Consider the following 12,412-nt stretch of genomic DNA (forward strand, 5'->3'; position numbering starts at 1 on the left):
TATGCACTTTGTATTCCTGATGACATGTGTTGGATAAGTCTCATCTCTGTCCCATGCAATAAATGCTTTGTTGGAAGTATTATAGGGCATAACATCTCCAAGGATTTCCATATCCCCACACTTATGCTTTAGCTCAACATGTGCACTAAGAATCCTTGATACGATAACCGCCACCTTATCTTCGCCAAGTCTTCTAAAGTGACAAATAGAATTTGGATCACTTTCATGGATTGTAGCAAATGCAACTACTTCTCTTTTGCAACATAAAATCACCTCCATCCCCGGAATAAATTTTGTAGCCATCTCCTTTATGAGTTTCCTTTGCAAACAAGCTGTAACAACCATTATAAAGAACATTAGTCTCTTCTCAATAATCTACTTTATTAATGATTTAAAAATCTAGAACTTGTTTGAAAATTTAATTAGACACTAACCAATAACAACCGTAAACCAATAACAACCCTAAACCAAAACAACCCTAAACCCTAAACCCTTAACCCTCAACCCTAACCAATAACAACCCTACACCCTAAACCCTAAACCCTAACTCCCAAACCCTAAACCCTAAACCCTAAACCCCAACCCCCAAACCCTAAACCCTAAACCCTAACCCCCAAACCCCAAACCCTAACTCCCAAACCCTAAACCCCAAACCCTAAACCCTAACTCCCAAACCCTAAACCCTAACTCCCAAACCCTAAACCCTAAACCCTAAACCCTAACTCCTAAACCCCAAACCCTAAACCCTAAACCCTAACCCTCAAACCCTAAACCTTAACTCTTAAACCCTAAACCCTAAACCCTAAACCCTAACTCCTAAACTCTAAACCCTAAACCCTTAACCCTAACCCCCAAACCCTAAACTCTAAACCCTCACTCCTAAACCCTAAACCCTTAACCCTAACCCCCAAACCCTAAACTCTAAACCCTAACCCCCAAACCCTAAACCCTAACTCCCAAACCCTAAACCCTAAAACCTAAACCCTAACTCCCAAACCCTAAACCCTAAACCCTAAACCCTAAACCCCAAACCCTAAACCCTAAACCTTAAACTCTAACTCCCAAACCCTAAACCCTAACCCCCAAACCCTAAACCCTAAACCCTAACCCCCAAACCCTAAACCCTAAACCCTAAATCCTAAACCCTAACCCCCAAACCCTAAACCCTAAACCCTACCCCCTAAACCCAAACCACCAAACTCTAAACCCTAACCCCCAAACCCTAACCCTCAAACCTTGAACCCTAAACCCTAATTCTCAAATCTTAAACCCTAAACCCTAAACCCTACCCCCCAAAACCTAAATCCAAACCACCAAACCCTAAACCCTAACTCACAAACCCTAAACCCTAACCCTAACTCACAAACCCTAATTCCTAACTCACAAACCCTAAACCCTAAACCCTAACTCACCAAACCCCAAATCCTAAACCCAAACCACGAAATCCTAAACCTTAAATCCTATGAGTGTTTTCAAGTAATATCATTTATTTAAGTAATAGTTTTAATTAGAATTCATAAGTAATAGTGGAATTGATAGTTGGGAGGGTGGTAGTGGGAGAAAGGGAGAGTGGGAAAGTGGAGAAAGGGAGTGTGGGAGGGTGGTAGTGGGAGAAAGGGAGAGTGGGAGAGGGAGTGGGAATGGGGGCGGTGGGGGTGGGGGTGGGGGTGGGAGGATGGGAGTGGGAGTGGGAGAGGGAGTGGGAATGGGGGAGGTGGGGGTGGGGGTGGGGGTGGGAGAATGGGAGTGGGAGTGGGAATGGGGGAGGTGGAGGTGGGGGTGGGAGAATGGGAGTGGGAGTGGGAGAGGGAGTGGGAATGGGGGAGGTGGGGGTGGGAGGATGGGAGTGGGAGTGGGAGGGGTGGGGAGTGGGAGTGGGAGGATGGGAGTGGGAGAGGGAGTGGGAATGGGGGAGGTGGGGGTGGAAGTGGGAGGGGTGAGGTGGGAGGATGGGAGTGGGAATGGGGGAGGTGGGGGTGGGGAGGGGTGGAGAGGGAGGTGGGGGGTGGGAAATGGGAGGTGGGGGAGGAGAGGGGTGGGGATGGGGGTGGTGGGGGTGGGAAATGGGGTGGGGGGTGGGAGTGGGAGTGGAGTGGGATGGAAAAGAGTGGAGGGGTGGGGAAGTGGGAGTGGGGTGGGAGTGGATGGGATGGGTGGGGGTGGGGGTGGGAGGATGGGAGTGGGGTGAGAGGTGGAGGTGGGAGGTGGGGTGGGTGGGGAATGGGGGAGTGGGAGGTGGGTGGGGGTGGGGGAGGGTGGGGGGGGTGGGGGGGTGGGGGGGGTGGGAGATGGGAGTGGATGTGGTGATGGGAGTGGTTGTGGAGAGGTGAGTGGGGATGGGGAGGGGTGGGAGGAGTGGGAGGATGGGAGTGGGAGAGGGAGTGGGAAGGGGAAGATGAAAGAATGGGCGTGGTTGTGAGAGTGAGAATGGGGGAGGAGGGGTGGGAGGATGGGGGTGGGAGTGGGAGTGGGAATGGGGTGGGAGGATGGGGGTGGGAGTGGGAATGGGGTGGGAGGATGGGAGTGGGTGGGAGAGAGAGAGAAGATAATCTAATAGAGAGGCCAATGGGAGAGGAGATAATGTTATAGAAGAACCAATGAGAGAGAAGCACTTAAAACCCTAGTTTTTCTTATATATACTCTCCTTCTCTCATTGTTTCTCTCATTTCAACAAGGAAGAGCAAGAGGAGAAGCAAAAAGAGGAGGAAGAGCAAAAGCAAGCACAAGCATAGATTTCAACTTTTTTTAAAATTTGTATTCTTTGAAATTTTATTATAGAGAGAGAACTTAGAGAGAGAAAAGTGAAGGAAAGATTTTTAGAGAGAGATTATAAGAGAGAGAGTCTTGCTGCCTCGGCAGCAAAAGAGAGAGAGAGAAAGAGAGAGGGAGAGAGAGGAGAGAAGGGGGGGGAAAGAGAGGGGAGAGAAAGGGAGGGGAGAGAGAAGGGGGAGGGGGGGGAAGAGAGGGGAGAGAGGGGGGAAGCGGTGAGGGGGGGAAGAGAGAGAGAGGGGGGGAGAGGGAGGGGGGGGGGAGGGAGGGGAGGGGAGGGGAGAGAGAGAGGCGGCAGCGAGACAGGAGGGGGGGGAGAGAGAGAAGGGGGGGCGCGGCAACGAGAGAGAGGGGGAGGGAGAGAGAGAGAGGGGGGGGCCGCTACCGCGGCAGCGAGAGAGGAGGGGGGAGAGAGAGAAGGGGGGCCAACGAGAGAGAGGGGGGGGAGAGAGAGAGAGGGGGGAGAGGGAGGGGAGGGGAGGGGAGAGAGAGAGGGGGGGGCCGCTGCCGCAGCAGCGAGAGGGGGGGAGAGAGAGAAGGGGGGGAATGCGGCAACGAGAGAGAGGGAAGAAAGAGGGGGGGTTGCTGCCGCGGCAGCAAGAGAGGGGGGGGGAGAGGGAGGAGGGGGGGGGCTGCCACGACAGCGAGAGAGGAGGGGGGGTAGAGAGAGAAGGGGGGTGCGGCAGTGAGAGAGAGGGGAGGGAGAGAGAGAGAGGGGGGCCGCTGCCACGGTAGTGAGAGAGGGAGGGGGGAGAGAGAGAAGGGGGGGCAGCGAGAGAGAGGGGGGGAGAGAGAGAGAGGGGGGAGAGGGAGGGGAGGGGAGGGGAGAGAGAGAGGGGGGGGCCGCTGCCGCAGCAGCGAGAGAGGGGGGGAGGGAGAGAGAGAAGGGGGGGGATGCGGCAACGAGAGAGAGGGGGAGGGAGGAGAGAGAGGAGGGGGGCCGCTGTCGCGGCAGCGAGAGAGGAGGGGGGGGAGAGAAAGGGGGGGAGGAGAGAGAGAGAGGGAGGGGAGGCCGCTATCGCGACAGCGGAGAGAGGGGGGGAGAGGGAGGGGGGGGAGAGAGGGAGGGGAGGGGAGGGGAGAGAGAGAGGGGGGGCCGCTGCCGCGACAGCGAGAGAGGAGGGGGGGGAGAGAAAGGGGGGGAGGAGAGAGAGAGGGGGGGGGAGGCCGCTACCGTGGCAGCGGAGAGAGGGGGGGGAGAGGGAGGGGGGGGAGAGAGGGAGGGGAGGGGAGGGGAGAGAGAGACGGGGGGGCCGCTGCCACGGCAGCGAGAGAGGAGGGGGGGGAGAGAAAGGGGGGAGGAGAGAGAGAGAGGGGGGGGAGGCCGCTGCCACGGCAGCGGAGAGAGGGGGGGAGAGAGGGAGGGGGGGGGAGAGAGGGAGAGGGGGGGGGCACTGCCGCGGCAGCGAAAGAGGAGGAGGGGGAGAGAGAGAGGGGGGGCGCGGCAGTGAGAGAGAGGGGGAGGGAGAGAGAGAGAAGGGGGGGAGAGAGAGAGAGAAGGGGGTGGGAGAGGAGGGGGGCGGCAGAGAGAGAAGGGGAGGAGGGGGCCGCTGCCGCGGCAACGAGAGAGGAGGGGGGGGAGAAAGAAGGGGGAGGGGGAGGGAGAGAGAGAGAGGGGGGGCCGCTGCCGCGACAGTGAGAGAGAAGGGGGGGAGAGAGAAGGGGGGGGAGGCACGACAGCGAGAGAGAGGGGGGAGAGAGAGAGAGAGGGGGGGCCGCGGCAGCGAAAGAGAGGGAGGGGGGAGAGAGAGAGAGAGGGAGAGAGAGAGAGGGGGGGGAGGCCGCTGCTGCGGCAGCGAGAGGGAGAGAGAGAGAGGGGAGGGGAGAGAGAGAGAGAGAGAGGGGGGGAGGCCGCTGCCGCGGCAGCGAGAGGGAGAGAGAGAGAGGGGAGGGGAGAGAGAGAGAGAGGGAGGGGAGAGAGAGAGAGGGGGGAGGCCGCGGCAAGTGAGAGAGAGAGTGGGGAGCGCAAGCGAGAGAGAGAGAAAAGGTGAGGAGAGAGTGGGAGAGAGAGAGAGAGAGAGGGGAAATGAAGAGGAGGGGAGAGAGTAGACTAAGATGAGAGGAAACGTAGACTAGAGCGGAGAGGAAAGAGAGAGAGAGAAGAGTGAGAGAGATGGACGAAATTTAGAGAGGGAGGACACAAGAGAAAGTACGATCGAGATAGAAAATCTTACCAACAAAGAGGAGAAATGAGTGGGCGACGATCGAGAAAAGATAAAGGAGAGATGTTTTGATGGAAGAATTTGGGAGCTACGATCAATGAGGCATATGAGAGGAGATTGGTGTGTGATTTAGTCAAAACTTAAACAAACAAAACTATAAACCTTGGTGTTTGATGAAAATTTAGAGAGGAAGGGCACAAGAGAAAGTACGATCGAGATAGAAAATCTTACCAATGAGGAGAAAAAATGAGTGGGCGACGATCAAGAAGAGATAAAGGAGAGATGTTTTGATGGAAGAATTTGGGAGCTACGATCAATGAGGCATATTAGAGGAGATTGGTGTGTGATTTAGTCGAAACTTAAACAAACAAAACTATAAACCTTGGTGTTTGAAAAGAGAAACGTGTGGAAACTAGAATTTCAAATTTCCCGCCTTTTTTTAAACTATGAATCCTTGTGTTTGAAAAGATAAACGTGTGAAAACTTGAAAATTGTGATAAAAGACAACCTTGTGTTTGAAAAGACAAACGCGTGGATGTGAAAAGACAAATGTATGCTAAAAGCAAAACTTGTAGAAACTTGAATTTTAAATTTTTCTTTGTTTTTGAATTTAAAATGAGTTTCACTTTCATTTTCAATTTACTAGTTTAATTTAGACTATAATGCATTTTGTTTTGGAATATAAAAAGTATAATTTTAATTTTATTACATTTTAAATTAAAATTTTAAAAGTAGTTTAACTTACATTCGTTATTATTACTTTAATTTATTTCTTTTTAGGGAGAATTAATATATTCTTCTACGTAAATATTAAAATTTTAATTTTAAGTCTTATTTTCTTTATTTTACGTTATTTTTTCATAAACTTTAAGTTAAAGTACTTTATAGTTTTTATTATTTAAATTCAAATTTATTAAGATTTTAACTTCTTATTAATGTGAATGTTCAATTCTTATGAGTTGTAAGTAAATTAGTTTTTGAAAATATAAATTTTATTGAACCACTCTTTTTTGTGTAACTTATCTCAGGCTTAACTTTTGAAGGTGTTTATTAACACCATTAAATATTAAGAGAGTTTACAACCGAATCTTATTTTTTCATGTAACTTATCTAGGCTGCGTTAAATTTTATAATTTTAGTTTCATGTCCTTAAAAAATATATAAAAAAATGCTTGTTTTTATGTTTTTATATGTGCTTTGAAGATTGGGTTTTTCTTAAATTTTATATGAAAACTAATCCAAAAGTATATGTAAAAATGAATTTGTACATTGACAAGTCCAAAATTAATGAAATAAGTGTTTATTGCTCAAGGTAGAGTTAGGTTTGTGCCTTGAGCCCCGCTCGGGGGGTGCACCATTAAGAAATCCTAGGTATCACTTGCGTTCAAGGGGTATTCAAAAAACCCCACAACTAAAAATTTTTCCCAACAAAACCACACCTCTTTACTTATGAACTAACGGATTTTTTTCTAAACCTAAATAAAAAACCCCCTCTTGTTATTGTAAACCTGTTAAAACTTTTTAAAAAGTGGAATTAAAATACCCCTCCTTTTGAATGCACGTGGTAGACTAAAATTTTCAAAGGTGAACCCTCCGAGGAGCCCCCCTTGAGACGAGGTAAGTTTGAGGATTGTTCCACCAACACCTTGTTGAATGAGATCATCCTTTATAGCTATGGTTATTTGTAACATGCATTATCCCTTTTATCCTAGTAATACAAGTTGTTTGTTCCTTACACATTTTCTTGCTTTGTTTAGTTATTCAATCATTCATCCATATCCATACAGTTCTATTTACACTTGGAGGCTACAAACCTATTTAGAAAATGCGTGTTTTCCCTAGAACCATGTATCATTAGGATGCACAATGCCAAGTGAATTAATGGGTGCAAGAGAGGACACATTCACAAACTAAGAACTTTGACAAGCATGAGCATCATGCACTCGCCAAGAGTAGGGTATTAGGGTGGTCACAGGTCAACAAAGGGGTGACGGATATAGACCATCAACATAGAATAAGGTGACCTACTACAAGGTGTCCTAGGTTGTTGACCCTATCTGCAACGTGGCTTATCTACCATGTCACCTATAGAGATTGGAGACCTAATCTAGCCTCAATGGGGCCACTATGCTAAAACCCCATATAGCATGTGCTCTCAAGAGGTATTAAAAAAACCCCCTACCTATGGATGTTTATAAAATATATACTCCCCATCTATAGACTTTGAGATGGTTAATATGTATGAAAATTTTCACTTTTTGAATTGTAAAACCCCTTTTGTACATATATTTTTTGTAACTCCATAATAATATAAAAAACATTTTGTTGATAGCACGTGCTATCTTACAAAATTTTTAGTGGCCCCCATGGGAATCTAGTACATGGACTATGCTTAGTGCATGTGCTAAGGCTATGGAAAGAAAATCTAGGCTGCACTACATCTAGAGCGAATGAACATAGGTTGATAGTGCTTGAACAAACTCGAGGTGGTGAATATTTGTGGGGAGTCCCATATCCCAATAGCAACACCAAAAATGTAAACAAAAATCAACCCATGCCATAGAAACACTATATTGCTGAATGCACCAATTGTGGGGACATATTTGAATGACATGATCTGGGAGGGACTAATATGAAGAGAGGTGGACTGCATGAAAGGGAAAGAAGATACATGCAAAGTGTGTGTGTGTGTTTAAAATAAAAAACCTTTTAACAACATGACACACGAAGCTTGGATAAGGGTGGATAAAAAATTATTTACTACATGGTTGTTCACACAACCAAAAGTTGGTACAAAAGTGTAAACAAAAATTATAACACCGGTGCAGTCCTGACACACATCTTATTTACTGAAGAGGAGAATCTGCATACCTGCCATCATCCAACAAGAAAACATGATAAGAAGCAAGTTATCTTAAATTGGGAAGACATGTGTCATAAACCCTCCTCCCTTGTTATCGTGGTCACAATAAATTCAAAGCCTAGTCATAAACTTAGCCAGCACATTGTAAAAAATTAAAGTGTAAAAGATGGGTTTTATAAGAGTGAAAGTGTATAGGAATAACCTTGGTTACTTATAATAACGAGAAATATTTACTTGGGGGAATCAGTAAGGGGGGGGGGGAAAACCTTTGGGGGGGAGAGGGGTTTTTTAAGAGTTAGAAGTACATATATGTTGAGAAGGGTGAGAATTTTATAGAGTAACTGGGAGTATTATGGTTAGAGAGGGAGAAAAAATGTAGAAAGAGATAAGGGAGTATAGTTAAATATGGAGAAGGGTGTGGGAAGGAGTACTAGGTAAAGGTATAAATTGAAAGAATTCCTTAAGAAGGGATTAACTTTCTGGATAAATGAGCATAAAAAATATTTTTTTTTAACAAAAACCTTCAAGGTAGATGTTAGTAAAAATAAAAAATTAAAATAACCTTAGAGTAGTTTTAAGACTAGGAAAAAAGAAGTAGGAAGAATTTAGGAAAATAAGAGATGGGATTATGGATAACTTAGCGTGGTAGCTAAAGAGATTAAATAGGAAAACTTTGGAGAATTAAGGGTATAACAAAAAACAATTTTTTAGAAAAAAAGGGGGGGGGGGGAAGGAGTAGTATGTTGAGGGGGAATGTAAGGGATCTATAGACAAATAGAGGGGGGAACAAAAAGGAGAGAGGGGAGGGGGGCAATACAAAAAAATTACAAAAAAACAAGAGTGAGAAAATGGGGGAAAATTTTGAAACCTGAGAATCCATAGGTCGTGGGAATCGGGCTTCATGCCAGGAGTTATTCTACCCTAGGCTCTGTCGTCGCACAGCCGTACACGCACAGCCGTACACTAGAGTCGAGGCTCAACTATAGGAGTTATGAAAACGAGGGGTGATCGGCCGCACGGGAGGGGAGATCTTTGTAAGGAGCATCAGCAGCGTTGTAGGGTGGGCATGTACTATTTACTAGAGGCTTTGGGAGACTTAGAGGTACAAAAGGGTTTTAGAGCGATGGAGCTGAGATATTTCACATGGGTAGGCATCGTAGCAAGCGAGAGGAAAAGACAGGCAAGCAAGGTAAAGGTAAGTCATACGGATCGTGGTTAGTGATGGGCTAGAGTAGGAGTAGGATATCTTTTATAGGCCAGGGGTCGGGAATTAGAGGGTCGGGGGATAGAGAGCTAGGTTGTTGTGGGGTCAGCGGGCAGTTTGATAGTAGATAGGTTTAGGAAGTGTAATTAATAGGGGGATTAGGAACAAAACAAGGGGGGTAGGAGTAGTTTAATTAAAGGGGGTTAGGAGTAGATTAATTAGAGGGGGTTAGGTCTTAAAGGAGACAAAATTAAATTAACCAAGCAAAGAAATATTAAACAAGACAAGAAATTTTAGAAAAAAGGGGGGCGAGGGGGTGTTACTTATAAACAAACAAGAATTTATGTAAAAAGTTACAGATAGGACGACTAAAATTAGCCCCTCTAAAGATAGGCTTAGAAGATTTAAATAAAAGAGCGACAATAAATTGCTTTTAAATAAATTAAATTAGGAGCACATTAGAAAATATTAAATAGTAAAATAGTTTCTAGAGGAAATTTTTGAAAATAAGAGGGAGAGTAATTAAAAGATATTCAAAAGGGATAAAAAACCTAGAAAGGAAAATAAAATATATAACAATGATTATTATAAAGAAAGAAATAGTAACTAAGTAAATAGTAAGAAAATAGTAAGACAATTTTAAAAAAAGAAAGAAATTAGGCACAAGAGGAGAACATCAAGGAAAAAGGTAAAAAAGGTAGTAGGAAAAAGATTGGGGATAATTCAAAACCTACAAATGAAAAGAATAAGCACTTAGTCAGAAAAAGAGAGAGAGAGAGAGAGAGAGAGAGAGAAACCAGGGGGCCATGGTCTGAACAAAAAAGAGAGAAGGGTGTAGGAAGTGTGTGTGTGTGTGTGTGTGTGTGTGTGTGTGTGTGAGAGAGAGAGAGAGAGAGGTATGTCATTGAGTAGTATTATAGTTCAAGAAACACAGAAATGAGAAAAGGAAGAAAGGGGCTAGAAAGAGACTCCATGGGAAATGTGAGAATGGGTCCAAATTTCTTAGCATTAGAAAGAAATAGGAAATACATAATTTGAGAAAACATTGGAGAGAATATCATGTATCAAGGCGATGCCCTCATTTTATAGTCAATTCTCCCCATCAACCGATTCCCCTTCCACATGCACAAGTGGGTGGAGGGTATCTTCCATATGAAGCATAAGTCCAGATAGTTCAATCAGGCATGACACTCCTCAGCTCCTCCTTAGTTTCCATATTTTCATAAACATCCAACTTCTATCTCAATATGAAAACTGAGTGCATCACATAGTGATCCTTTCCTAATTTTAAGATACACAAATGCCAACTTGAAGGTCATGTGTGTGTGTGTGTGTGTGTGTGTGTGTGTGTGTGTGTGTGGTGTGAGTGTATCTTAAAATTACCATTAAAAATATATATATTTATAGTAATTTCTATATTATAGAGATATAATATAAAAATTACTATATGCTTGGATATGCACAACTTTCTAAATGCACATAAAAATACATATGTGCTTAAACTATGCACAACGAGTCCTACATAATGCACTCATGCGCCCATCGATGTGGTAGGGTGGGGTGGACACAAGTGAGATGTTTGCCACCTCAAGTATGGCCATATGCTTTCTCATCTTACAAGATACAATCCAAATCCTTATTATGCATACAATTTACGTAGACATAATATGATTGGGCATGCTCGTGTGCCTGTGCATGTGTGTGTGTGTGTGTGTGTGTGTGTGTGTGTGTGTGTGCGTGCGTGCACATGTGTGTGTGTGTGTGCACGTATGTGCACACACACACACGTGGGCCTACATGCATGTGCGTGCACATGCATGCAAGTATGTATGTGCATGAATCTGCACACGTGCACGTCTTCATGCAAATGAGTCTGCATGTGCATGTGCATGTTCTTGAGACTATGCAGGGTAGTGGAGTTTGTATGATTGTGTGCCATGAGACGTTGTGAGCTTTGGTAATTTTATTTGGTCATTGTGGGTTGGTGTCTTTCATAGATAGTTATTTAGTTGTGGATTTGTAACTAGTATTGTGCATGTAGGATACATTTGTGTGTTTTGCATTCCTAAATAATTCTTGTTGTTGTCACAATTGTGAGCTAATAGATGCCGTGTTAAGAATATTGGTGAATGAGTATTCCAATACATATATTCCAAAATGCGTATTCCAATATGGCATGTTAAGAATGTTGATTAATAATGCAGATTCCAATATGAACTAATGAGTTTATCTATAATAGTATCTCAAATATGGTAATGGATTATTACTTGTATGACTTTTGGTTGCAAGTTGGCACAAGGTTCCATTCTAAGACATTGTGTACAACAATGTGTCCACTTTAAAATAGTTTGGATGGTGGAATCTCCTTGAACCCTCAATAATTGTTTCGTGCCAAAATGATGGGACAGTGATTGTAATTTATTAGTAATTTTCAAACCAAAACTTAGCTTAGGATTTCCCTATGGAATAGTCCATCACATGCTAGTCATAAATGTTCTTCTTAGTTAATTCTTAGATAATAAAATCTTCATTATTTGATAGTGTTGTACCTTTGTCAAATATTACTTTGATTTTTAAAATATTGTTGCCTTCTATCAAATTCATTTTAACAAAGTATAGATGTTTACAAGCTTATATATTGAATTTGAATTATGTCTCAAGTTGCTTCAATATCATATTTTTCATATACAAACGCCATTCATGACTACTTTAGTATATGTTAACTTTTTTTTAAAGGTTCTCCTTACACATTTTCTTCACATTGACTTTTAAAATCATGTCTCTTCTTGACTCATATGCTTGCATATGTTTCATGTATAATCTAAATTCAGTAATTGCAAAGATGTATAATAAAGTTATATTTTTTAACTTATTTATTGCATATGTTTTGTCCCACATGGTTTTCCACCCATCAAGGATGACTTCTAGTTTGATGTCTGTTTCATGAGAATTTCAAAGCTCTATTCTATTAAGTTTGATGTATATCCCAAAAAAATTCCAAAGCAAGTGTTTTGTAAGATATTCAAAAGATTTCTTTATTAAAGGGCTAGTTTAAAATCAAGCCCAAATAAGTATGTCTTCTTCTTTTCATGTTTTATAGTATATGTTTGTTAACAAGTTAGATTCCTTTAGAAGTTTATTTGAAAGCCTTCAAAATTGCATAAATCAAGGATGTAGACACTCATTTGTTTGACATCATATGATGTTTAAATGTAGATATAGGATGACTTATGTGTGTGTGTGCATGCACATGCACGCATGCGTGCATGCGTGGGGGGAGAGAGAGAGAGAGAGAGAGAGAGAGAGAGAGAGAGAGAGAGAGAGAGAGAGAGAGAGCATTTAGTGCATCTGTATTTTGGTTCCATCCTTAGAACCAACCGTTTGAGTTTGGTTATTTGAATATTTTATGTTATT

This window comes from Dipteris shenzhenensis, chromosome 1 (genome assembly GCF_047967505.1).
Source record: "Dipteris shenzhenensis isolate YYH24624 ecotype China chromosome 1, Dip_SZ_1.0, whole genome shotgun sequence".
Taxonomy (NCBI): domain Eukaryota; kingdom Viridiplantae; phylum Streptophyta; class Polypodiopsida; order Gleicheniales; family Dipteridaceae; genus Dipteris; species Dipteris shenzhenensis.